This window comes from Falco cherrug, chromosome 1 (assembly GCF_023634085.1).
Source record: "Falco cherrug isolate bFalChe1 chromosome 1, bFalChe1.pri, whole genome shotgun sequence".
Classification (NCBI taxonomy): Eukaryota; Metazoa; Chordata; class Aves; order Falconiformes; family Falconidae; genus Falco; species Falco cherrug.
The window spans coordinates 22,195,732-22,220,842 of record NC_073697.1 but is presented as its reverse complement, the minus strand read 5'-3'; the positions used below and the strand labels follow the sequence as shown (position 1 = coordinate 22,220,842).

General features: G+C 37.3%; 2 long non-coding RNA genes across 2 annotated transcripts; both read left to right on the top strand.

Annotated features, from left to right (window-relative positions):
- Positions 1-1,797: 1,797 nt before the first annotated feature.
- LOC129737264 (uncharacterized) lies at positions 1,798-4,750 on the top strand. Its single transcript, XR_008734944.1, has 3 exons — positions 1,798-1,939; positions 2,375-2,469; positions 3,211-4,750. It is a non-coding gene; the product is annotated as an uncharacterized LOC129737264 (long non-coding RNA).
- Positions 4,751-4,851: 101 nt separating this feature from the next.
- On the top strand, positions 4,852-25,043 carry LOC114014306 (uncharacterized). Its single transcript, XR_003557763.2, has 10 exons — positions 4,852-5,392; positions 7,652-7,769; positions 9,513-9,698; positions 10,753-10,885; positions 12,734-12,863; positions 13,753-14,042; positions 15,224-15,324; positions 16,156-16,258; positions 22,185-22,327; positions 24,259-25,043. It is a non-coding gene; the product is annotated as an uncharacterized LOC114014306 (long non-coding RNA).
- Positions 25,044-25,111: the final 68 nt, after the last annotated feature.

Below are 25,111 nucleotides of genomic sequence, written 5' to 3'. Positions count from 1 at the left end.
GGACAGGTGAGCTACTGGTGTCCTACCTGAAGCCCTTTGGCAGCATTAAGTGTTTGCGGCTGGGATTTTCTGTTGAGCTAGTCTCTTAAAAAACAAATGCTATATTTTATATTTTCTGGTCTTTCTCCCCTCATTACACAGTCATGCCATATAGTGTTACCATACCCAGTTAGGTGGATATAAAGCAACTTGCAATGGGACCATAGGAATTCTTTTTTTTTTTTTCTTTTTTATAAAATGTTAACTGTCTTTAATCAAAACAATACATTTGTTTAAAAATGCAGCTATGGGCCATTGAGATTTTTCAGAGTGGCTCACCACATTATGGGAGTAAGCATCTCAGCAGGAGAATTGCGAGACTTCTGCTGCATAGTATAAGAAAAGCCTCTGAATATCTAAGCATCCACAGGCACCTCTGTGCAATTGTGAAAGCAGTAAAAAACCTCAAGCCAAAGTGTTTAGGGTCCGTCTCAAAACTGATGATACAAAGCGCTGAGAGTTTCCAACTTCAATCATGATTTTTCTATTTCCCCCTCTCCCTCAAAAGACAGGGAAAGTCACATGTTTAGAAGTCAAAATGTATGCTTAAGTAAATATATAAAACAGGGCTGAATCAAGTCGCATTTTAAATCCAAGGAGCTCTAGTTCAAGGTCACAGAATTTACTCAATTTTAGCCATAAATCTCCAGATCAATAGCAGAGGTGGAAATACTTAACCTTTGGCAAACCCCTTTATCTGTTTTGTGTAGACCTTGTCAACACAAAATCCCAGCTCTGTGTATATGCAGCCACACGTGCCTACAGCTGTTACCTTTGGGAGAAACAGAAATGGCATTTGTATTAGGCCAAACATAAAAGATGGAATAAACATAAGTACAAAAACATTTTGTTATTCAAAATTCTCAGTTTATTTGTATGTTCTCAAAATATCCAGCTATGTTTTTTTTTAAATACAAAGGTGTTTTTAAACACAGAAATATATTTTTAAATTTTAAAGCAGATGCAGAAAGAACATAATCAGGATAGTTGACATTGGATAATTAAGGGTAAGATTTCTTTTGCTACAATGGAGTGCTGCTCAGAAATTATTTATTTCTTTGGCTACCAAATTCAAAACTTAAAAGCATTTTAATTAATTATGACTTAGAAAGAATGGTTTTTGTTACTGTTTTCCATTTCACTGGAGGAAAATACAAGTCTTAATATGTTTTTCTGAGTTTTTTTATTTTCTGTTTCACTGAAGAAGAACACAAATCTTCACTAAAATTATTTTGTCGTCTAGAATGTTATTGGTTTCGGTCTAACTGAAGTCTTCTATTTTAGGTGTGAAAAAACAGTTAAAGAAATGAAGTGGCAAACTTCCCAGACTTTCATAGGAGCCAATGGCTATTGGCTACCTCTTAAATTTCAGATTGCCCATTTGTGTCCAGTGGATATTTCAGTTTTGAAAAAGAAGTAAAAGAGCTCCAATGTGATGTATTAGAGTGCCTACCGGTCTGATGAGATGCCCACTTCAGTGGCAGGTGGAAGACAGTAGGTAACTGTTCTGACAGAGTGAGAACTGCAATTCAGATTTCTGGTATGTTGGCCATTAAGTGCTCCGACCAAAGCACAGTACGATACGAAGCAGCCACAGTATTCCAATTTTTCCTTTTCCATTTGAAAATTGTTTCATAAAGTATTGATTAAATGGGCCAGAATTAGCAAATGGTATTATAATGATAAATAAAGTATTTTCTAGACAAAATTGGGTTTAGTAATAAACAATTTTAAAAACGGCTTATCTTCCAGAAGTACTGCCTTCAAGTAGCATTTACCTGTTTTGCAAGTAAAAATGCAACCAAAATATTCTATCTGGTCTGAGGTGGATGGAAAGTACAAACCTTGCTAGAGGCTGCTGAACTACTTAAAAATATGAGGAAAAGAAGAGAAAAAAAAGGTAAAAACCTGGGAAGATACAGGTGAAGAGACCACAGGACAGACAGCTTATTTGTCTTCTGACTTGTCAGGGAATATCACTTAGGGGATGGGAGATGTAAATCAGAAACACAGTAAAGTTGTAGAGCACAGAGTTTAATGTAAGTTAAGAAAAAACTTGGTTGAGTAAATCAGAAATAAATGACAGCAAAAATCCAGAGGTGGAGGTGGGAGGAGGGGAAATAATCCCTGTGAGGATTTACTTTTAGTTTCCGTTCTCTGTGTAGTCCTGGAAAGAGTATTCGGCAGATTAATGGTGTAGGAGGAGCTCTTGCAGGCATCTTACCCTGAAATTTCAGCCCAATAAAGGGAAATTCAGACAAGATATGATTAGGACTGAAAAATCCAAAGTAAAGTTTACAAAGTAAACATGATTATTCCTTTCTAAAACTTTCAGGTGAAGAAAAAGGAAAGCGATATTACACCATAGCCATAAACTCTTCTCGTTTGGGATGCAAGTACGGAAAATTGCAAGAAAGTGCAGCCACCAAGGTATGTCCACTGTAGACTAACCCAAATAGCATGTTGCCTTTTCATGTGTGACTCCCACCCTTGATATCTATGAGAATCTGGATGTTAAGAATTCATTTTGCCATCACTAGTGTGAGTATTCCAGACCAATAAAGCCTTACTGAGTTCCACTTGAGAAAGACTATCCTTATGATGTGGTATGAGTGACAGAAATAGCTACATAGAATATCACTGTCAACCAAAAATAGGCTTTGGCTCTCATCTATCATATCCAAGCAAGCAGGACTCACTCTGGACATAGATGTGTATTTAATAGCTTTGGAAGTGGTATTATCACAGGTGCAAAGCAGGCAGGAATGTGTAATTGCTTGTTACTGCAGAGCCTTGGTGCCACAAGTTACAATATGCTGTTGCTGGTTTCTACCACAGATAGTATCATGTCCACGTCGGCAACAGCTGGATCCAAAATAACCTTGCATGTTTCCCATAAATTTTTGAAGTGTGAGGGCAATTAATTTACTCACTGGGAAAGCTAAAAATCATTTTCAGTAAGCAACTACTTGCTAGCGTTTTGCCTCTGGAAGTGACAAGGAAATATGGCGGCACCTACCTCACTTGGAAATGAGACCGACTGAAGGAAAACTTCTGTCTGTATTGTATATTGGAATTATATAATGCTTAACTTTAATTCATTAACTTTTCCTAGTAACTTGGAACAACAAAGGTCATAAACACATTCCTTAATTTATCTTAATCTTGCAGCAGTACAGGACCTTTGGATTCCCTCAGACTTCTATGTAGCATCATTCTGTGAAGCCCTGAGGGAGCTGGTGAACGGAAAAAAAACCAACAAACCAAACCAAAACCAGAGAAAATCCTTAGAACTGGCTGGATATCAGAAGAAACTCTGTTTAGGCAAGTCTTTGAAAAACTCCACTTCTAAGTCAGTAACAAATTAAGATAAACTTTCTATTACTGTGATCACACAAGTATCTAAAGGAAAAAAGCCAGAGCAGATCAAATGCAATTTGCAACAAATCCTGGGTACGGCTTGTTCTGCCATCCACTGCGCTGAACAAAAACCTTTCACTGATGTTAATGGTTTGGGATTGAAGCCTGCAAAGTGAACAGCTCTATCCTGATGATGGAGTTGTGCACTATTTCACCGAGTTTGACAGACATTTTGAGCCAAAACAGAAAAAAACACCAAACAACTGATTTGCAAAAGGGAAGAACGGTAGCAATCCATGTGAAAAACTAGAATTTTTGTGGGGGTTTTAGGTTGGTATTTGTTTGTGGAAGATCAGAATCAAAATATATATTTTTCAAGTCTAAAAACTGTGTTAAATATGTTTTGCCATGAGTAATATATGACTTTCTGTGGGTGGATTGGAATCAATTCTTAAAGGAATTCAGTGGCATAAACCCACCTATTAGCCTTACAAAACTCTGGCAAAAATTGATATTGGATCAAAAAAAGCCCACTCCTAACAAATGTTTAAGCTTCCGACCCAACTTAAGTATTTGGTTCAAACTCATAACTCTCTAAAAAGAAAAAAATTAAAAGTGGATAATGCCCTGTTTACTTATGATTTCTGAAGAGGGTTATGGACATGTTTGTGAAATGTTGTTTCCCACTATTTACAACTTGAGTGTTTTCTGTTGTGTCCTGAGTTGTACACCCTGAGTACTTGCAAAACTGACATACCAGTTAAGTTACTACTAAACAAAGATTGCATTTGAAGTGTTATTCATAGGAAAATATGTAATGAAATTTAAGAATTGTTGTTTTGCGTTGTCATGTTTAAAAAGAATGTTACTATTCCCTGAATGGGGAAGGGGATGAGTAAATCTAACATATTTAAAAACATAAATTTAATAGTACTTCCTTGGAAATGTTGGGTTTTTTTTACGTGGAGTTTTGCAACTGTCTTCAAAGCCATGCATGGCAAAACTGTTTTCAACCTAAGGTGAAATACGAAGAGAAGAAAGAAAACTGTGATATTTGATCTTTTTTTTTTTTTTCCCCTCTAGGACAAGTATGTTTGTGAGTCAGTCATTGATATCTGATTAGGGAATCCTCATTGAACTTAGGAATCCATAGAGGAAAAAATAGACTTGAAAACAGATGATTGTGATTGACAATAATATATGGGAGCTCTGGCAAGTTACTAAAATCATGGAAGGAAATTGCAGGGAATTTTTTCCCAGTTCTCCACTGACAGTCAAACGTGTTGATCAGTGCATGACTGCACAGCAAAGTGCTTGCTGGGCTGGTGCCTAAAGTGTACGGCCACCAGTGGTGTGGACTGCCAGGGCTTCAGCAGCTTCTGGTGAAGTAAAGTAAAAGAAAAAGCAGCAGCTGGTGAATAAAGAAATATTCCTATAAATTCTCTTAAATGTGTCTTTTCACTGCTAAGCACCTGTTTCATGTAAGTCTCATGAAAAATTTCAGTCATGACTTTATCTGCAAGTCTCATCATTTTCATTCACTTGAGGTTCACAGGAAGTAATCATTCAAGAAAGACATCAATAATTTCAATAATATTTATGAAAAGTGGAGTCTAAAGCTTGTCGGATGCCATTTTAGAATGCACACAGGTAGGAATGAAAAGTGCATACCACACAGGCTTCTTGAAGGTGGTACTTAGTCTGATCCCAAATACTTTATCTGATTGTATAACTCATAAAATAAATAAATCTAGCTTAGTGTGTCTCTTGCTGGTTGCTTAGCATAGTCTCTCTTTTGCTCCAGGTGCAGATTTTAGAGTTCTGTAAGAGAAAAAATATCCTTCTGGCAATACAGCAACAGTAGCAATATCAAAACATCTTGGGGATTTTATAGTCAAATGTCTCATTGTGCACATACGTAAAAAAGGCAAAGTCATGGAGTGATTTGGTACAAGTACTATATACACGAAGTAAATGAATTTTAAAGAAAATGGTAAGTACCTTGCAACGGAGCCTATCCTTACATACAGGAGGCGATTCTCTTTTCTCCAGATGAGTTCACGTGATTCTTTGATTGCACCAGAAGGAGTCAGGGCACTGTGTTCTTTCCTTAGCTTTCCATCTTAATTGTTAATGACTTGAACTTATTTTGTCAGTATCTCTAAATTCAGTCACTCCTCACAGAGAGACAGAAGCAGGATAATATAACTTTTTAAATAACTGTATTTTTTCCATGTTTAAATGGTAATCAATAACTTCTAAAACAAAATATATACTTCTGTTTTCTTTCTTTTATATTCATCTCACTGTAGTAAAAGGAAGAGTTGTAGGTGCTGAAATAAAACACGTCTCTTGGTGGCTTGTGAAAGCAAAGCAGCCTAACACTCTAATTGCATAACTGATTATAATGGACCATATAATTTTTGTAAAAAAGAAGATGCTTTGCTTCCTCTGCACTCAATTCAGAATAACCTACAGCCTCCTTTACAGAGGCTGTATGGATTAGCAACTATTAAAAATCAGAACCTAAAAATTAACCTTAAAAACCAGTGTCAAAAGTTGTCAGTCAAAATCCCTGGATACAATAATTTTCCAATATTCATGTCAGATTCTGATATTTTCTTTAAAGAGTTATTAAAGAAAACTTCAGTAACAATTTCTCATAGACTGAACAGGTGTGTAACTCTAAAGAGTAATTTTTATTCACTTTTCCGTGTATGTGAAGAATATTGTGCTGATCACTGTTTTCCAGCAGCTATCATTTGTAAATAATCACTGAATATTTCTGGATATTTTTGTCATGTCTGCTTTTAAACAGATGTAGCATTAAGTTTTTAAGTGGCTGTTAATTTATACAAGTGATGTTTGTGAACAGATGGATTGATCCTTGCTAATATTCAGTAAAACTGGTGACTTTCATACACTTTTTATGAACCACTTATTGTTTGCCCAGATGTTTTCCCTTGGAAAACAATAATGATAATATTATGTATAAAGCAGAACCAAAACCAGGACGTTATAAGCATTTCATACCAGCCTTTGAAAACAAATTTAAAGTTTCTTATGTAGAGCCACCAGGATGGCCTTGTGTAGCGAGGGTCAGAGTTGGGCTTTGCTCTGCGGTGGTCTGTCCAAGACAGGTTGTCTTTTCAGGCCTAGGTCAGTGAGCTGGGTGGTTTTGCTTTGTTAGTGGAACTTGCCTTGGTTATCCTGGGGCAAAGGGAAGAAATCCACCTAAGCATGTTCTTCTGTCAATATGAGCAACGTAGTAGTATGAATGATGCTGTAGGTGATTTCTGTCACTGTTAGAGAATGAAAAAAAGAAAAGGGAGTGAGTAGCAGAGGCCATCTTGGTCCTTGTACTGTAAATTTAAAACATTGATAGTATAAAAATGTAAAAATATAAAACCTGCATAATGATTTGGGTACATATGTGTTTATACTCACATATGCCTCTGCACATGACTTCTTGATGCTTTGCATTTAATGAAATAACCAAATTGCATAATATAAGCAGTGAAGTAAATGTTAAATATAGCCTGTAAAAATCATCTTGTTCAGAAATTTGCCTAATATTGTAGAAATCTGTAATAGTCTAATGTATGCACCACTATGCTATAATGTGTTCTCAGTGATATGTCTTCAGTACATAGAACAATGAGTATTTTCATCACCGACGATAATTCTTTTTCATTGATTAGTGGAGATTTGATGATAACATAAGTATTAAAATAACATCTCGATGGATTGTATTATATACTTCTATATTTCACAAATATACAATATTGACAAAATAAAGGATTCAAACTTGAATAAACATTTTTTTCTTTTCATGTAGCTTGGTAGTTGAAATGCTTTTAGTGTTCTTTGCAGTTCAACACCTGCTTGCAAATCCAGAATGTGGTTGGTACAGCTCTTGGTCAGAATTTTACATTGGAGCATTTTGCTGTTTCTTCTTTACATTTATATAAACTATTCCTGGACAGTTTTGAAAGTATTCATTGGCTTTGTACCATGCTTATGTTTGAAGCCTTCTTAGAAAATTCTTATTCTTGTTCTGGGTCAGTACCTAGCAGAAAATGCAAATGGACTTGCATGAAAGAGCGTTTGGCAGAAAATCTGCAATTAAATAGTAATATTGAAGATTCAAATGGAAAAGCTTTCTGGCGCAAAATTCTTGGTTTCTAGAATTTCTTGCCAAAGTACTACTGAAGCCAGGATTTTGCAGATTGTGTCTGTCTTGCAGAACCAGGGAGGACTTCCCAGGCATGGTCTGGCTCCACGCTCGGACGAGATCAAGTCTGACAAGTTGGGTTCCCCTGAGAGCGGGATGCACATATGTTTTGGAAAGAACCTGGCCTAAAATTAAGGTAAGACTCACTTAAGTGGGGTTTTCTATTCTTTCATGAACAACTTTAGAGATAAAAATTTGCTTTTCAAAGCATAGTAATACTTACTGTGCTTACTTACTCAGCAAGAGTGTTCAAGCAATTTTCTTGTAAATCAATAAATGGGACTGTTTGCGTGTTAACTGGACTTTGACTTTTCTCATCACCATGGCACTACTAACGCTAAGGATCATTTACTGTGATAATTGCAATACTTTCATGCATAAAACCCACATGTCAAAAAATCTCAATTTCTTTTAAATGGTCTTGTGCTTTAAAACAAGTCTTCATATTACCTGGATCCTGAGGTAACCCAAACTTGGAGGCAAGAAGGAATGATAAAGGTGGAAGGGCTTAAGGGCAGAGTAGGTAGATGGAAATGAGAAGTCAGCCACAAAGAAAGCAGCAGCTCTGGAAGAAACTCACTGTGGAAGTGCAACTGTTGCTGAAGCAAAGTTTGGGGTCTTCTAGGGTTTATCCTCTGCATTTTGAGAACACAATACTTCTGAGATATTTAGGCAAAGGAACATTGTCATTTTGACTTCTCATGAAACATTTATTACATGATATTACAGTATCATGACATGACATTTGCTCCTGAGTGGCATAAAGCTTATGTGCTAGGGTGCCACTACAGGCATTGTTTTAGGTTAGGTTTTAATGTTTTCTTGGCTACCTAACCAGAAGACAGAGCTACGTTTATAGAGCAGCACACCTTATGGATGTGATCTCTGGCAATGGAGGTGCAAACCACAAAAAATGCAGTTAGCCTTCCTTATTACAAAAAGTTTGTTAAGCTTTAACCTTTGCAGAAAACTGATATTACAGAACTGGTATGTGTCAACACCCCAATATTAGTGCAGACTGTCACATCTCTAAGCCTGTTCCAGTATTTCTGATGTATAAATTCAGCAGAAGTGCATGGATGTTAGTCAGAACATTTAATAGGATATTAGTAGTGAATTTGTGTTAAGGAAGTTGAGGGTACTTGGGTTTTATGCAACATTTTTAAATCCTTTCTTGGCAGACTGTCATAGACCAATTCAGATAACATCCCAAAGTCAGTGAAAGAAGACAGGAATATGAAGAGTGTAAGCAGATGGAATTCTGAAGGTCTAATGATGGTTTACAAGGGTTTTTTTGTTGTGTTTTATTTTTACATCAAATTTCAATCTTGGTAGACTTACAGAAGTCTACCTTCCCCCCACCACCACCCTGAAAAGTGGGCAATGCTTTTGTTTGTTCCTTTGTTTTTGTTTTCTTTATGCTATCTATTTACATGACATGCTGCACTGACAGTCCCAAAGGCAGCTGGACAAAGAGTGGGCATCTCCTGACAACTTATAGAGGTGATTTTTGTTTCATTGAGATGAATACTATTCTGAAGCAGATGAAAGAGTCAGACTAGATTTGACTAGAAATCTATTTTGGAAAGACACAATACATTGAGAAATATAATTTAAATTCTTTTAGCCATTTCTTAATATCACATCTCTTTTCTGTGTATAAACAGGTTTTTTGTGGCAGAAGGTTCATATATTAATTTACGTGATATGAAAAGGGGTTTTTTATTTTAAAAAATATACTAACGTTTTGAAAAAACAGCCTATGGTATGTGGGGGGAATCATTAATTGATGATAGCAGCCACAATAAATAAGTATGAGTATGTAAGCTCTCAGATATCATTTGAGATAGTAATATTGTCATTATATAGTCTTGTTAAGCTTGCAGTTTGGAAGAAGCTGAAAATGGGCATATGAAAGGAAGCAAAAGGAAATGCAATACAGTACTTCCAAAACTAATCGGTCAGGAGAGAATTATTGCAGACCTAGATCCTTAATGGGAGGAAACTGCACAGAAGGCAGAAATGACTGAAATGACCTAGAGATGACAGGGCCTGTAAAAATGAGGTAAGTGTTAATGATGCAGTACAGAGCGAAAAAATGCAGACACACCACATTATGGATCAACGAACTGAAAGTTCCCATTTATGTGGCACCACTGAAACCATCTGAAAATGTCCTATTGGCAGGTACTGGTGGTAAAGAGAAAGGTAACAGCACAGAATGTTGAGAAATAATTCAGAAGTGAAAAAAAACCCCAAAACCCAAACAAACAGGAAATTAATTAAAATGTTAGAATTATTGTTTTTGTAGTAGTAGGATTAAAATTATTTCCACTGCTTGTAGAATTCACTGAATTACTTATTTTGAAAAAAAAAAAAGAACCAACCAACCAAACAAATTCTATTTTACAATTCAAAATATAATAAGAAGGAAAACATGGTTTGGAGTTTTTTAAGCTTTTCTTTTTAGAAGTTATTTTTTATTTACATCAATACTTTATTTTTATCAAAAATAATGTTTCTACCCCCAAATGTTTTTTTAAATGCTTACATATATATATATATGTGTGTGTGAATGTGTGCGTTATGTTATTTTTATTTTTTTTCCAATTCCTGAATCACTGACGTGTTGAAAATCACAGGGACTCAGGAAGAATGGGAGACTGCCTGATGTATAGGATTCAAGTAGCAATATTTTTCAGTGTATAAAAACAGCACTTCAAGAAGGCAACTGTGATTCTCTCCAGCCAAGGAGTATTCTGAAGCAAAAAAGGACATGAGAGCTTTACAATAGGCATGATTACAGGTTAAAAAACCCAACCAGCCAACCAACCAACCAAACCCCTCTCTCCTCGGGCTCTGAGGTTTTTTTAAGGCACCTCTATGTAAGATGCAGTGTGAACCTGCTGGGGTGAAGCCAATGGACTCCTGGGTTTTGTTGCTTTTGAAGCACTAAGGTTTCACAATCTGGTAGCAGCTACTGAGCAATTTGGGTTTCTGCAATTTGAAAAGACACTGTTTATTTCATGAATATCTTGAATGAAAGCTGGAGGGAAATCTGCTTTGGTTTGTATTTGTTTCTCTTTTTCTCCTTTTTTTTTTTTTTTTTCCTTTCCAAGGTGAATATATAAGACTCAGTATCCTCCTGAGGACACTCTCTTCCATCTAGCTGTGGCTGTGGACAGTGGTGACCACCAATTTGCCTTCCCTCCCCTGGCAAGAAGGACCAGGACGTAAACTGCCAGCTGACAGGTATTGGAGTTGAGTCTAAGGACACATTTGAATTTGTTTTAGAATTATAGATGTGGCTGTGTCTAAGAACTTACGTAGGTTGCCGCTTCAGTTTCTATAGGTTGGGTTTTTTAATACTTTTTCTGGTTTGTTTTCTGTGGCGTGAAGGTGGTGTGGTTTGAGACTGCTGGGTTCCTTATAGCAAATACGTAGATATGAAAGAAATATAGAAAAACTCCTTGGACGCGGAATATTCAGGCTTCTTGGGCACAGATAAAATATTTAGGAAAATACAAAGGTACATTTTCTTTTAATGTTTGTTTTTGGGAAGGAGTTTCTTTCAGAGTGTATCACTGGAAGAAACCAGCCCATGCCAACTTATTATTTACTTATCAAGGTTCTGTGCTCAGTTTTCGCATGGTGTTTTGAAAATCCACCTCTACTACCTGGCTTGAAATTCTGAGGTGAACTAGAGACAAAGGAATGGATTTACTGTCAGTGATTCCTCAGAATCTGGATGTTACAGCAAATGTAGAGTTCCCTGGAGAAGTCTGAAATCATTCTGTCCACCCTTGGCATGGAAGGATTGTAACCCAGACCTTAAAATAAAAGCTTTTCAAAAGGCAACAGCGTCAAGCATACTGTGGGGGCTGATATTGTGATGCAGCTGAATGTCAGTGGGAGGCAAGGTACTGTATATCAGCCCCACATAATGAATGCAAATTGTTTTTTTAGGATCCAAATGGGGAACCATAAAAGGCTAGGAAAGCTTTAATTGATGATTTGTTCATTTAAAGCTTTAGACCATTAAGTACCCATTAAATCACTGTTTTATATGCTGCTAAGTGCATCTCTATCATTAGAATAAAAAGATTGTTTTAATTCACCTGGTATCAAATAAAACATTTTAATCGATGGCATTTGTGATAACAAATTGACCAGAATTGGAAAATAAATCAATGCTGAGCTCTGACAACAGGACATCTTTGTAATTTTGCTTTTAGCGTCTTGTATGTGCGTGAACAGCTACATTATATATGTGTTTATTTGTGTTTAGATTTCAATTACAAATGTTCTACCCCAAATAAAATTTTCACTGCATGGGTAGGGTTCCCTAGACTGGTGTACTTTTGTACTGACTTTTCCTGTGGAGCTTAGATTATCTCTTTTTATCCATTTTGTAATGTGCTCTCGCCTCGCTGCTGAGCGCCTCCATTATTTGCGCTGTGTCCTGAAAATGGGGAGTAGATATAAGTAGATGAGAAGAAACTGCACATTTTCCTCCTCACGCATGTTTCAGTGTTTGCTTTTATTTCAAGAGAAAATGAAGTTTTAACACCTGCCTTCAAAACATGGAGATTTCAAAGAATATTCATTTGAAAATGTTGACATATTTTGTTTTGGCATTTTTGATTGAAATAAAGCACTGCATTCCTGAAAGTGAAGTGGTTCATTTTCTTTCGTTCATGAGCTGATCAGCTGTCACTATTGCCTGGCCTCCAGTTTTCTCTGTGGGGCTGAGAAATACCCCTCCCACGATGAGGTAATTGAAATACACATAGTTAGATAATGACCTACACGTCTGCAGCAACTTAAAGTTCTTGCTCACTTGTGCTAAAAATTCCCAAATTCCCAGAAGGCAATATTGTGAGGAAATGCAGTTGACAATCATTAGTTTCTAAGCAAAATGTATTGTCCTGTTTAATGTAATAAATTGTTCTGCTTTGCTTAAAACAGACCCAAGGCTCAATTTTCTAAAGAAAAATTTGGCATTGGGAAAATTTCCAAACATAATTTTTAAGTAAAATTATTTCTTAATAGTTCTGAAATTGAATTCTATGTCAATAAAGGTCACACTCTCTCTCTCAGGAACTGCAGGATTGCTTCTGTAATGACTGTTTCACATTATGGGGAGGTTCTCAACTGTGGGAAGGAGAAACTGAGAAGCATAAGGGCTGAAGAGAAGACACCTCTAGCAACCTGCAGCCTGGAAAGACAAGTAAAGGGCAATCCTGCAGATCCTGGCTCAGACATGCTAGCCAGTTAAGCAATTATATTATCTTGGGCTTCTCTGAGTAGCTTTTTCTGCCAGCCCATCTGGTCTTCTCCTTAACTTCTACAAGTTTTCTATTTGCAGCTCTTCCATCTTCCATGAGTTGCTTTTCCATCACATGTTTCTGCTTTCTGGCTCTGTCATTCCCCCAGCTTCTTCCCTATTATTGATCAAATAACAGCAGCTTGTCACTAAGAATCACTGGCCAACAGACTTTACATTTTTATGTCTATCATCTGTGATTATTCATATGCTGTCAAAATGAACTTTTAAAATACATTTATTTTCGGTCTGGTTTTAGTGACCCTCCTGCTTATCCATATGTGAATAATTCCTCTAAGAGTTTTCAAATTCAGTACCTAAAATGATATTTAACCTAATTTAAAGTGTGAAGCAAATATATTTACTTGCTGGGAATTTAAAGAAGAATTATTGTTCATAGTGTGAAAGGATATTTTCAAGAAAACATATCCTTGTTCCATTAAGTTACTGTATTCATTTTATTATTATTATTTTAGGATTCCATTAATCTGTATTTGTCATTTATATAGATCAGGAATGACTCTGAAAGTGAAGGCATTGATTTATTGATGAAAAATCACATAGCACAGTACTTCAGTTTGCCTCAGGTTTTTTTGTTGAAATTGGAGATGTAGTTCAGATCCAGGTAATGCAAATATAAATATTGGAAAGCAGAGAGAGGAATGGTGTTGTGGAAATGATAAATTGTAGTTTAATTAATTTTTTAAAATATGTTTTCTTAATACTAAGTTAAATAAAAGGATTAATTGAGGAGGATTTTATTTTTTTATTATTATTTTATTTTTACTAACAGAGATAGAGATATGATCATCCTGTTCTGCTCAGCATTTGTCAGGTGGCACCTGGAGTCCAGTTTCAGACCCTACAGGTCAAAAAAGAGACGGTCAGACTGGAAGGGGTCCAAAGGAGGGCCATGAAGATCATCAAAAGGCTGGAGAATGTAAGGAAAGATGGAAGGAGTTCGGTCTTTTTACCCTGGAGAAGTGAAGGCTCAGGGGACTCAGTTTTCCAGTACTTAAAGGATGGCTACAAAAGAGGAGGGAGACTTTCCAGGAGCCACATGGAGAGGACAAGGCAGAATGAGTACAAGTTGCACTGGGAAGGTTTCATCTTGATATAAGGGAGAAAAATGTTTACAGTGAGAACAATCAATCACTGGAACAACCTCCCCAGTGACGTGGTGGAGTCTCCATCACTGGAGGTTTTGAAGACATGACTGGACAGGCTGTTGATAATTTCGTCTAGGCTCCCTTTTCCACAGAGGGTTGGACCAGATGATCTTTTTAGGTCCCTCCGCACATGGGCTGTTCTATGATCCTTTCTTTCTATTAATTGAACCAAAGATAGAGTATGTCACAGGAAAAACTGAGGCACTTAAAGAGGAAAGGCTACCTTGAAGAGGACTTGTGCACGGGTTTTGTAGGAGCATCCTTCCAACAATTTGTGGGGTTGTTCTTTTATACCAGATCCTCAAATTCAGCAGCTGCAATCCAGACTTATGCACATTTACCGGATATCATAGAAAAGACTTGACTCTGGATTGCAGGGGTTTTGTGTGGGTATTTTTTCCCCCCTTTACTAGACCTTTTGTTTCTGCACACAGAAAATCAATCTTATTTAATGCATTGGGAAACTCTCTCTCTTAAAGACTCACTGCCTTTCACTTTGGGTTATCCTCTCAGCCAAATCCTGTGAGATTATAATTGATTTTAAAAGTCAGCAGCAAAAGTATTTGATCTTTAGTTGACAAAGAGTCAAAGAGGAGCCCTCAGGATCAGTGTTAAACGTCAATGAAATTAGATTCATGCTAGGATAGGCAAGTTACAGAAATTCAAATCCAGCTGCAATAGTGACAGTAATAAATGGAAACTCAGCAAAATGAAGCTATTAGTCAACAATGTGTAATGTCATAAACTTGAAGAAATGATTATGGAGCAGCTCAGGCCTGAATTAAAACCAAATGAGCTGAAACAAGCGGTATCATTGAGATGGATAAATAAATTTATTCAAGTGGATATAATGACACACTAGAATAAAAGCCAAAGTTTTAACTCATCTGTTTAAGGTAAGCTGGACATTATCACTCAAAATGGGCAACAGCACAAGCATCCTACTTCTACCAAGATGTGGAATGTTGAATCCCATTAGAGCTAGAGGGAATAACATTTTGTAGGCAGCCAAAGTTGTTAAAAATCATCAGTTGTACTGTAAAAAATGTGGGATGGAACAAATAAGTTACAGGCAATTTTCTCTGTTGTTTACAGGAAAGAATGGTGGGGATATTTACTATTGTGCTACCATAAGCCACCACACTCAGTACTGTTTCTGCCAAAATGAAAAAAGAAAATGTTAACTGACAACTAAAGTAAGGGCCAAAACCTCTTTTTGTTGTTGTTTTTCCTCTTTCTCTCATGGTGCTTTAAAGAACCTATATAGAAAACTGTAGAAAGCTTAGCTTAAGGCCTCAGCAATGTTGTCATGAAAATATGCAAGCTACTTAGCATCAAGAACACCTAAAACAATACTGGTATGCAGAATGGCAAAGCAACCTTAGCAAAAACCAAGGCTGAATTAAATTGACCTGGCATGAAAGAGCACAAAGTAGCCTGGGGCCACTTAGCCATAGGAAAGATGTATGGGACACTTCAAGTATCTTGACACAACCTCAGATAAAACAACCGGAACACTGCTTCCCGGAAGACAACCGTTCGCGGCATGTAATCTGCTTCCTGAACCGTAAGAAATACAAATAACGAGACAAACCCAACATGGTTTCTGGGAAAACATTAACTAATGAATTAAATGGTATGGCATTAAGTTGTATGGAATTGGTATGGAATTAAGTTGTACTCTTACAGGCAGCTTATTTTCAAGCAATGCAAAACATAATGTCAAGGGATTTTAAGGCTAACTCTATCAATGCTAAAAAGAGTTGCAATTTTTCCAGATAATACCTTTAACATCTTCAGCAAATGAAGCAATGAGTACAATGTTGATTTTTCTGCAGCAAGAATGGTAAGTGAAAATATTGGAATAGTCCTATGATATACAAACACATGAAGAGGCACGGAATGCTGAAACAAAAATTTAAAGCTGTGCATAAAAATGAATGCTACCACTTAAGTCATGCAGTTTTACTTTTTTTTCTTCTGCATATATGTTAGCAGAAAATAAGCAATCATTTTCTTCCTTACAGGTTTAGAACAGCAGGTGACTCTTGTTAGCAGCAGGTCTGAGGTGCCTCTGGATGCAAAGCGGCGATTCTGTTAGAGTCATCATACGTTTTGGATCTCCCTGTTGTAAGTTGAAAACATTTGAAAAAAGAGAGCCTGCATTATTTCTATGAGCCTTTGAAAATCTTGCTTCTTCAGGTTGCCTCTTTTTGAAGTGGAAAAATTGATTACTGAGCTTTATTTCTCACCCAAGTTGTAATAAATTGGGATGGACTAGATTTCAGCTGCTTCCTTTTTTTTCCTGGAAGTAGGAAACAGCATGCCAGATCTTGCATATAGGTCTACCTCGTGAAGTCAGTAACTCCAAAAATATAAGTATTCAATCTAACGTCTTTAAACGACAAGGGAAATAAATGAGGAGTAGCTGTGCGATACAGGAGTACAAAATTAAGTGTAGATTTAATTTTCATTCCAGGCCCAAATATTTAATCATCACAAATGAAAAGCAATGCACTCAATTTAGTCCACTCATGTAGTTCACTCAATGCCTGGAGCACATTTGTGCCTGTCTGTGAAGTACTTGATCTCCACGCTGGGTGTTGAGGGGCTCTGCCTTCATCCACAAAGCAGCATCAGTCCGCTTGCAAGTCCTTCATTATCAGTCATTCCAGAAAGCAGAGAATTACCTTCGAGGAGACAGTAGTCATGAGCATCCATGGCTCTAGCTCACATTACTCAAATTAATGAAAAGCCTTCTACCACTGCTTAGAATGAAGCGACTTTTAAATCTTGTGAGCGCTCTGAAATCAGGCCTTCTCCAGCCTCCATTAAAGCCAGAGGAAGATACTTTATCGACTTGGAGGAAAGCTGGCTGGAATCAATGGCTTGAATGTATGTCTGCCCTCGCTCCTTCTTTCCTTCCTTCCAGTTTGTGTCTCCGCAGTGGCTTTCCTATCTGTATCTCCAGGCGGTGCAGGGAGATAGGCAGCTCACTAAGACGCAAACGACAAGCCAAAATAAACTAAACAAATCCTGTTCTTTCATTTAACATTTTCAAGCTTGTGAGATGTTTTAGAGGGCACCTGGGTGACTTTGAGCCAGCTGGTGCCCTTGTAGCACTCTGACTTGGCCGTGTTTTCAAGGGCTTTCTGTTGGTTTTCCCTTGGTTGTGCTAAAACCTGCTTGTTGCCTTGACAAATATTTGTTTCCATTTCTGTGTAAGTAAACATCTAACACAAAATTGTTTCAGGATTCAGCATTCAGATGACTGCTGTGCTACTGTTTACCAGAGTTCAAAACCTGGGCAAATAGCAATTTGTTTGGGCTGAATAAGTAATACCTTATTTTAGAGGGCACAAATAGCCATGTAATTATTTTGAATTAAGTAATTACCATATCATTTCGGACTCATTACATGGGTGTTTATTCTCAGCAGATTATATGCAGACTGTTACAATACTAAGTAATGTAACTTTTATTTTAAGAGGAAAATAGAGTAGTAATGAAAGGAAGGATGTGCTTCTGGTGAGCTTAAAGTCCTTAAAATGGGAGTTCCACCACAAATGTGTGGAGCTCCATTTTCAAGTTGAAAAGGCTCATTATTCTTGCACAACATTCTAGTGAAGAAGCAACCAGCGATGCACTTTATATTTGCTCTTTTTCATGTGGAATGGCAAATAATGGATGCTAAACTTCACAATCCTAATGACAAAGGGCAGAATCCCTTCAAATGGCTGAAGGGATCACTTGTGTGTGTTTCAGCCATAATTTCGATAGTTTCTAAAATAATTGTCAAATCAGAGGTGAGTTTCTGATGGCTGTCAGGTCACCTGAAAACTGCAGCAATCCTGGAAGCTCTCTGTTGTAGCTGGGCTCTTGCAGCAGAAGTGCCCTGAATTCACACAGGGGAGCCCAGGAGCGTTGGGAGCCATAAACTCAAGCAGAGACTCTGAGGACAAGGAGCTGGGTGTTGGCTCAGCTTGATGGCCTTCATTCCTACCTGGAAGCCAGGAACCTGAAAGCACTCCCAGGGCTTGATTCTTGGGCTCAAGCCCTGAGCATCACTCCCTGAACTCCTCAGATACAGCTTTAGTGCGAGCCACAAGATTTGGGAAGGATGTGCATAGTTCCATCTGTGGTTTCTGTATGAATGATGGATTTTTCAATGGGGAAGGGGTGGTGAGGAGCTGTGCAGCCCAGGCATTGTCACAGAGCTGCTCAGGAGCCTGAGGAAGCAGCAGGAGGTGCTGGCTAAAATAAAATGGTAATTCTGGACAACCTGTGCTGTCAAAACACTGGAACATTGGGTACTGATGTCTATGACTTTTGTATCCCTAGTAGAGAGTAAAGTAGTTGTAATTGCCTGAATAACACCCATAGTATCAGTAAGGATATCCACACATTTTAGCACTCTCTAATAGAGCAGTTAATTGGTTTGTTAATGCTAATTCCTTTCCATTTTCTCAGCGTCCATCATGCTTCTGTGCTAAACCGCACTGCGATGGAGCCGTGTGCTTCCACCTCCCTAGCCCTCACCTCTCAGGCAGACGCTGAGACTTACCTCCCGCCTCACAGTTATCAAAGAGAGCTTGGCCATGGGTCAGCAACCTCTGACGGGCCTGATTCCCGGGACACGGAGTCCTTGGGCCCCCAGTACCTTCCAGCTTGTTGCTGCAGGACACACAGCTGGCCCGAGTTCTCCGGTTTCCCAGTTCAGCTTCCTCAAACAAATCGGGTTGCTCTTGGTCTCCTTTCATGGTTATAAATGCTTATTTAATCTTGCTAATCTTAGCACCAGCTGAAAAGGCTAGCACACAAAGATGTGAGAAATATTTGCTGTGAGGTAGGCATTCACCTAGTCATAAAATAATTGCTTCTAAACTGTTAGTCATTCATGGCATGATTCTAATTGCATTATACTTAAAAGATCATAATGAAACAGACTTCCAAATTTACCCTGGAGCACTTTTTCTGCAGTATTGGATTGGAAAGCTGTAATTTGAATAAATGAAATGAGTAACTGAAGACAGGCTTTCCCTCTTCCCAGTATGTCTCATTTAAAAAAAAAAAAAAAAAAAAAAAAAGAAGAAAACTGTGTTGTTTAAGTAATTAGCAAGATGTTGACAAAATGTAGGAAGCATGCAGTAGATACTTTGTATCTCGGCTGAAAACAAATTAATAAAGCAGATTTCTGTATAGGTGAGCTAAGCTTGTTTTCAGAAGAGAAAAATTCTTATCTTGGTACGATCAACTGAAGATGACAGAGGCGCTGAGAGAAGAAATGTTCACGAAAGCCTGGCAATAGCCTTGCTGTTCATTTGTGAAAGGGAGAGCAATAATATTCAAAAAGCCCTTAGGTGTATTATATAGCTGTCAGTCCTTGGGTCCTAGAGTAGAGGAGGTAATGACTGGTTTTACTGCTCAGCACAAGAGAAACCAGAAATGGTGAGGGATGGCAGTGTTTTGCTGTGATATGCAATAACAAGAAATTACTAAATTCTACCTCAGACCCTGCCTTGCTTTCTCCTTCACTCCCATGAGGTCGCTCTGCTTCAGCTACTTTCCTTAGCCATAGTGGCCACTTCCTCAAAGTCATGGTTTGTTCCTGATCACGTAGTCAGGGCTTTGCTGAAAGTCACGGCTTGCTTCTTATTCTGATTCAATTTGTCTCTTTCTTTGGTCTTGTTCTTTTATAAAACTGGCTTGATTTCAGTTAATTAATTCAGGTCAGTGCCTTCCTTCCACAGATGGTTGGAAACAGGCTGTTTTCCAAAGGCCTGGAGAATGAGCATGTCCAGTGAGACTGGGCTGCTGTTAAAGAGCTGAACGTTGGCCAACTCACCTAAATACAAGCTAATGAGGATAACACAACTATGCATCTCAGACGAGTTTGTTAGATAAGTCATTTAGTGATAGACCACCCCTATATATATGCAGATGTTGCCCTTCTTGTTTGGAAAATTTATCTCTAAAATAAAAGTAGCTCATGCCTTTACCCCACCCTCAAACTACTACTGATATTTTCTTTCATTTCAAAAATCACTGTTTTTCACTGCTGGGAAGGAGAAGCATTCTTTCAGTGTCCTTTTCTCACCTCTGATATTTTACAGGGGTGAGAAAGTGAAGATGTGCACTTTCATAGTGACCCTTCACAATATATATATCAATAGATGGCAGTAGCTGAATCTCATGGAAGATACCTGGAAAAATGTCATAGTTGTTTTTTTCTGTAAGAACAAAATGAATGCAGTCTTTCTGGATTAAAAAGAATGTAGGTTGTTCCATAAATCAGGGTCAAAGTCCAATTTCCCTTTTTTCTTCCATTGTCAAAAGTATTGATATCAAGTTGCTTAAAACAGCACCAGATTTGCCGGAAGCCATAAACTGAACGACTCCACACATTCCAAAAAGGGATCAGAAATAAGTTCAGTTCTGTGCGTCTTTCATTGGAACCTCGTTGGAGACTTGTTACTCATGAAAGGGCCATGATATTCACTTACAAACAGGATACCAATACCTGCACTATAATTCTGAGTCAAGAAGTCCTGCATCCCAAGTGGATTTACTTGTTTATGGAATCTCCCCAAACGTTTTTCTAATGCAAATCCACACGCTAGATCACATTCTTAAAAATTCAACTTAATTTCATTAATAACATAGTATCCTGTATTTGAACACATCTGTTTTAGTATCTCCGGTTCGTATGAAAGCAGAACATCAAAGCACTCTGTAATCACCATTGTTTTAATAGAGGAAGTTAAAAAAGTTAGTCTGTTTAACCAGTAACCCTAGAATTTGGGACAGTTTTCAAAGGTATTAATGTATTTAATCTAATTTTCAACTATTCCTACATAGATCAAGTAACTAACTCTTATCAAGATGAATCTGAGTTAGGAAACAGTTTTTTCACATGCTCCTCAGCATTCTACTAGACACCATGTTCTTTTCAAAAGGCACAAGCATACTTGAAGAGATGTCTTTTTGTTGTCCAGAGGGTATTAATTTACTATAGAAATCATAAAGCTAAAGAAATTTGTGGTTGGAAGTTATCTCTAATCCATTCTCTTTCAGTGAGGCTGGGTCAAGAATATGTACATCTAACACATTCCTAAATTCTGACCAAAAAAGAAAATTCTGCAGTGATGTTGCCTGGCCAGTGGAAAAAAATAATAATTGCCTAACAGTAGCGAGGGTTTTCTATAACACCAAGGCTCAGTCTTCTTCGGTGACAGTTTATTCTTCTCCTCTCATGACTTCTGCTTATTTTTCTGTAGTAAAATTTACATTTCTTCATTATATCACTGAGAAGTTTTGATAAAATCAAAATCTCTTCTTCCAAAGGTTTGTGCATATGTGTTACACATTTTAAGTGAAAACTTGTTTTGAAACATCACATAGATTTTTAGATCACTTAGATTTTTCTCGTCAGAAGCAAAATGTCACTGAAATCAGCATAAACCAGTAAACTAAAGCATATGGCTGCTGATGTATCAAAAATTCTTGAAGGAAAAAAAAATGTCCCTCTGGCAGAAAATTTCTGAAACACTATATCATCTAAATTCCTGGGTCTATGGAAATATTTTGTGGTTTGTTGTAAGCACAGGTGGGGTTTTTTTAAAAAAATAATTGATCATGATTAGTTAATTTCTTGTTTATAATTCAAAGTTTTCTTTCTTCTCCCTTTCTGCAAGTATTTAAGTGATACTACAGTAAGAAACATTCTGAACAGAATATTTTTGTGACACACGTTTCTGTTAGCAGATGGGAAATGCACTGTTTGGGAATGGGCAAACCTATATTTTCAGATTTCTAGTTTTCAGAGGATTGTAAAATGCTGGAAGCTTACACTCAATATTATCTGAGCTCTGTGAGCCTTGTTTTAGCAAAACTGTGTTGCACTCTCTGAAAGAACCAACTTTTCCATGGTATGTAAGGTACACTTTGGATAGAAATGTATTAGGGCAATTATTTTTGTGCTGTTATGAAAGAACTTACTTGTTGCTGTATTATTTTAAAGCTGTCATTTAATAATATATTGGTATTACTATTTCAGGCTTTGAAAAGTGTGAAGCACTGCCAAATCCCATTGGGTTACAGCCTGCCCACACCCAGAACTAAAATACAACTCCAGATCTCTGAAGTGCCAGTTTAATGCCAGTACACGGAAGGGTACCACCAAAGGACAGAGACAAGAAGGTAAGGAAATAAACTCTGATGACTGGTATGATTGGTCATAACCCCAACAAAACAATGACTTTGAAATATTAAAATGCAAGAGACATTGTGTAGGTTTACTGGTAAGATCGTTAAGAAGCAACACAGATAGCATTTCTCTAGGGCACCAGTGGGAAGGAGGTTAAAGAGCACATGTTCTTGTCCACCCCAGTCTCAAGTTAAGCTAGAATGCACCTATATTGCATACATATCTACATATAATGACTTTTGCATGCCTCATTCTGGTCCTTCTTACATTTACAAGATAAAACTACTAGAATAGATGGCTACGTGTTTCTGCATGCAACCCGAATAGGTGTAATTTTAATCAGAAAGTGAATTTTACTTGCATAACTACAAGATGATGTGGTGCGTTCAGTTTACATGAGATACGTTTTTTTAATGATCAAAAAGAACCTTAAGTAAAAGTGTGAAAAATGTTATCCATAATTTTCCCCAAGCATATTTCAATTTCCTAAACTGAACGTTAGAGTAACAGTAATGTTGCTCAGAAGAAATAATTGAGCACCCACTGTTAAATGGGGCAAATAATATTACTAATTTCAGCAGCATGGAAGTCTAAATTCCTTCAGGTGTTTCCAGAGGGATGTCCTTGTGTGCCTTACTCTGCTTGCATTGTGGTGCCGGCCACAGTTTGTATTCCCAGATTTTTTTAAAAAAAAGCTTTTAAGTGGCACATGTTTTTCTCGGTTCTTTGAAAGTCCAAAGCTCAGATATGATCATTCCTGAAATCACATTCAACATGTACTGAAGTGTAAGGGTGGAAATGAAGTGATTTAGCTGAATAATGTTCATCTTTATCTTTATAGTGCCTGCCTAGAGCAGAGTCAGAGCCTGTAAGCTGTAAGCAGAGCTCCATTCCCATTTTTCAGAGCGACATGGAGTCACTTACGGAAGTTTATGCTCAAAGATCTGGTATGAAGAATTGAGCAGGATTTTTCTTTCCACAAATGTTTTATATAAGAAAATCTATCCTTATTTAATATAAAGAGAAAGAATCTCCAAGATGCTAGCAGAGAAGGTGGATTTCCAAGGATTAAAAAAAAAACCCAACAGCAAACACACTTCGTAATGGCCGAGCTCTAAAGAAAATTGTCTGATCTGTTTTTCCAAGATAACTTTTTTCAGCCATAGGGTTATAGAAACCTTTTCCTACAGTAAGAAATTCTTGTCCATAGTTGACCCCTTTCTTCAAAATGTAGTCTTGTATAAAATTATTTATTGCCAGGGAAAACAGGATTCCCTTTTCATCAGATGGATAATATTAATTGTACAGACTGAGACTATGGGGTGTAATACTAGATGCAAGCCTGTGTTTAAAAATAAAACCTGTCATTTCATTCCAAAATCCTTTTTATTTCACATCGTCAAGATTAAAAAAGATTGGTTCCTTAAATGAAAATGCAGGTGCATGTAGTTCAGGGGTCAGGATGTTGGTGTAGACACACAGCCACAATACTTTTACACCTTTCAAAAATGTTTGAATTTTTAGCTGTAAAAAAACAAGAAATACGCACCTGTTTGTATCTTTTCTTCAACCATAGAAAATTAAATAGAAAAAGAAAAGGGGGTAAAATCGTAATACCACGAGTTATCTTTATTTCATATCATCTATCTCAAATAGTGCTCGTCTTTTAGCTTTGGAATTACAAATGGTGGTATCCCTATAGAGCTCCTGAAAGCATCATGTAGATTTAAGCACCAGACCATCAGAATCACAGCTGCTAGCTAACAATCAAGTTTTAATATAATTTAATCTATTTTTTCCTCTTTCTAATTATTTTTTCTTCTGCTAAAGTGGAGACAAGGATGTTTTTTTTTAAAAAAAAGTGCTATAAGAGTATAGAAGAAACATAGATACTACCACCAACATTTTTTTTTCTTCCCCCTAGCCTCCCCGTCTGCAGAAGATTCACAGCTTCTATTTTGTGAGGATTATTGGGATGATGAATAAGTGCTATGAAGTTTACTTCACAGTCTTCAAGTCTTCTGTCAGAGCTTTCAAAATAGTCATTTGGATTTGCAAACTTTCACAGTACTTTGGCAGCACTGCTCAGTACTTTCCTACAACACAGATACCTTTCCACAGAAGCATTAGCTATGCAAGCAGAGCTATTACGTTATGAAAAATGCCTGTAGAGTTTCTCATAGAGCAACAGGAGAACAGAAAGACCATTCTTTCACCCCTTTCTGCTGCTAGGCACCCCGGCCCCAACAGACAGCAGGTCACTGCAGGCTACTTTGCCCTCCTCTTCTTAATTCCCCGGCAAGCTGCACAAAGAAGTACCCTGCTCCATCCCCTGCATAACCAGACACAAGGCTGAACCAAGGCAGGATGCACACAACATGAAATATCCTCATGGTGTAAGAGCAAAGCATGGGATTGGCTTTGCAAGTATCTGTTTTATAGTAGCTTGATGTGGACTGTAATTCCTTATGCTGTGCTGACTCACACAAGTGTTCAGTAGGATAAAGATCTTAATATGATCTATTGAGTTTGTCCTGATCCACTTTTGGTGCATTATTCTACTAATGGCAACTTAGTAGGTTCCAACCAAAGAATGAAAACCGGCCATTCTTGTACTCTATTCTCTGATAAAACCCTTGAGCTAGATTCTGATATCTCTACTGAAGTTTTGAAGTGATGGACCAGGTCCACACACACCTGCTCTGATTAGAAATCTCCTTAGAGTAAATGCAATCTGAATTAGAAATCTTACAGTAGATACTCCAGGATCTGTGGAA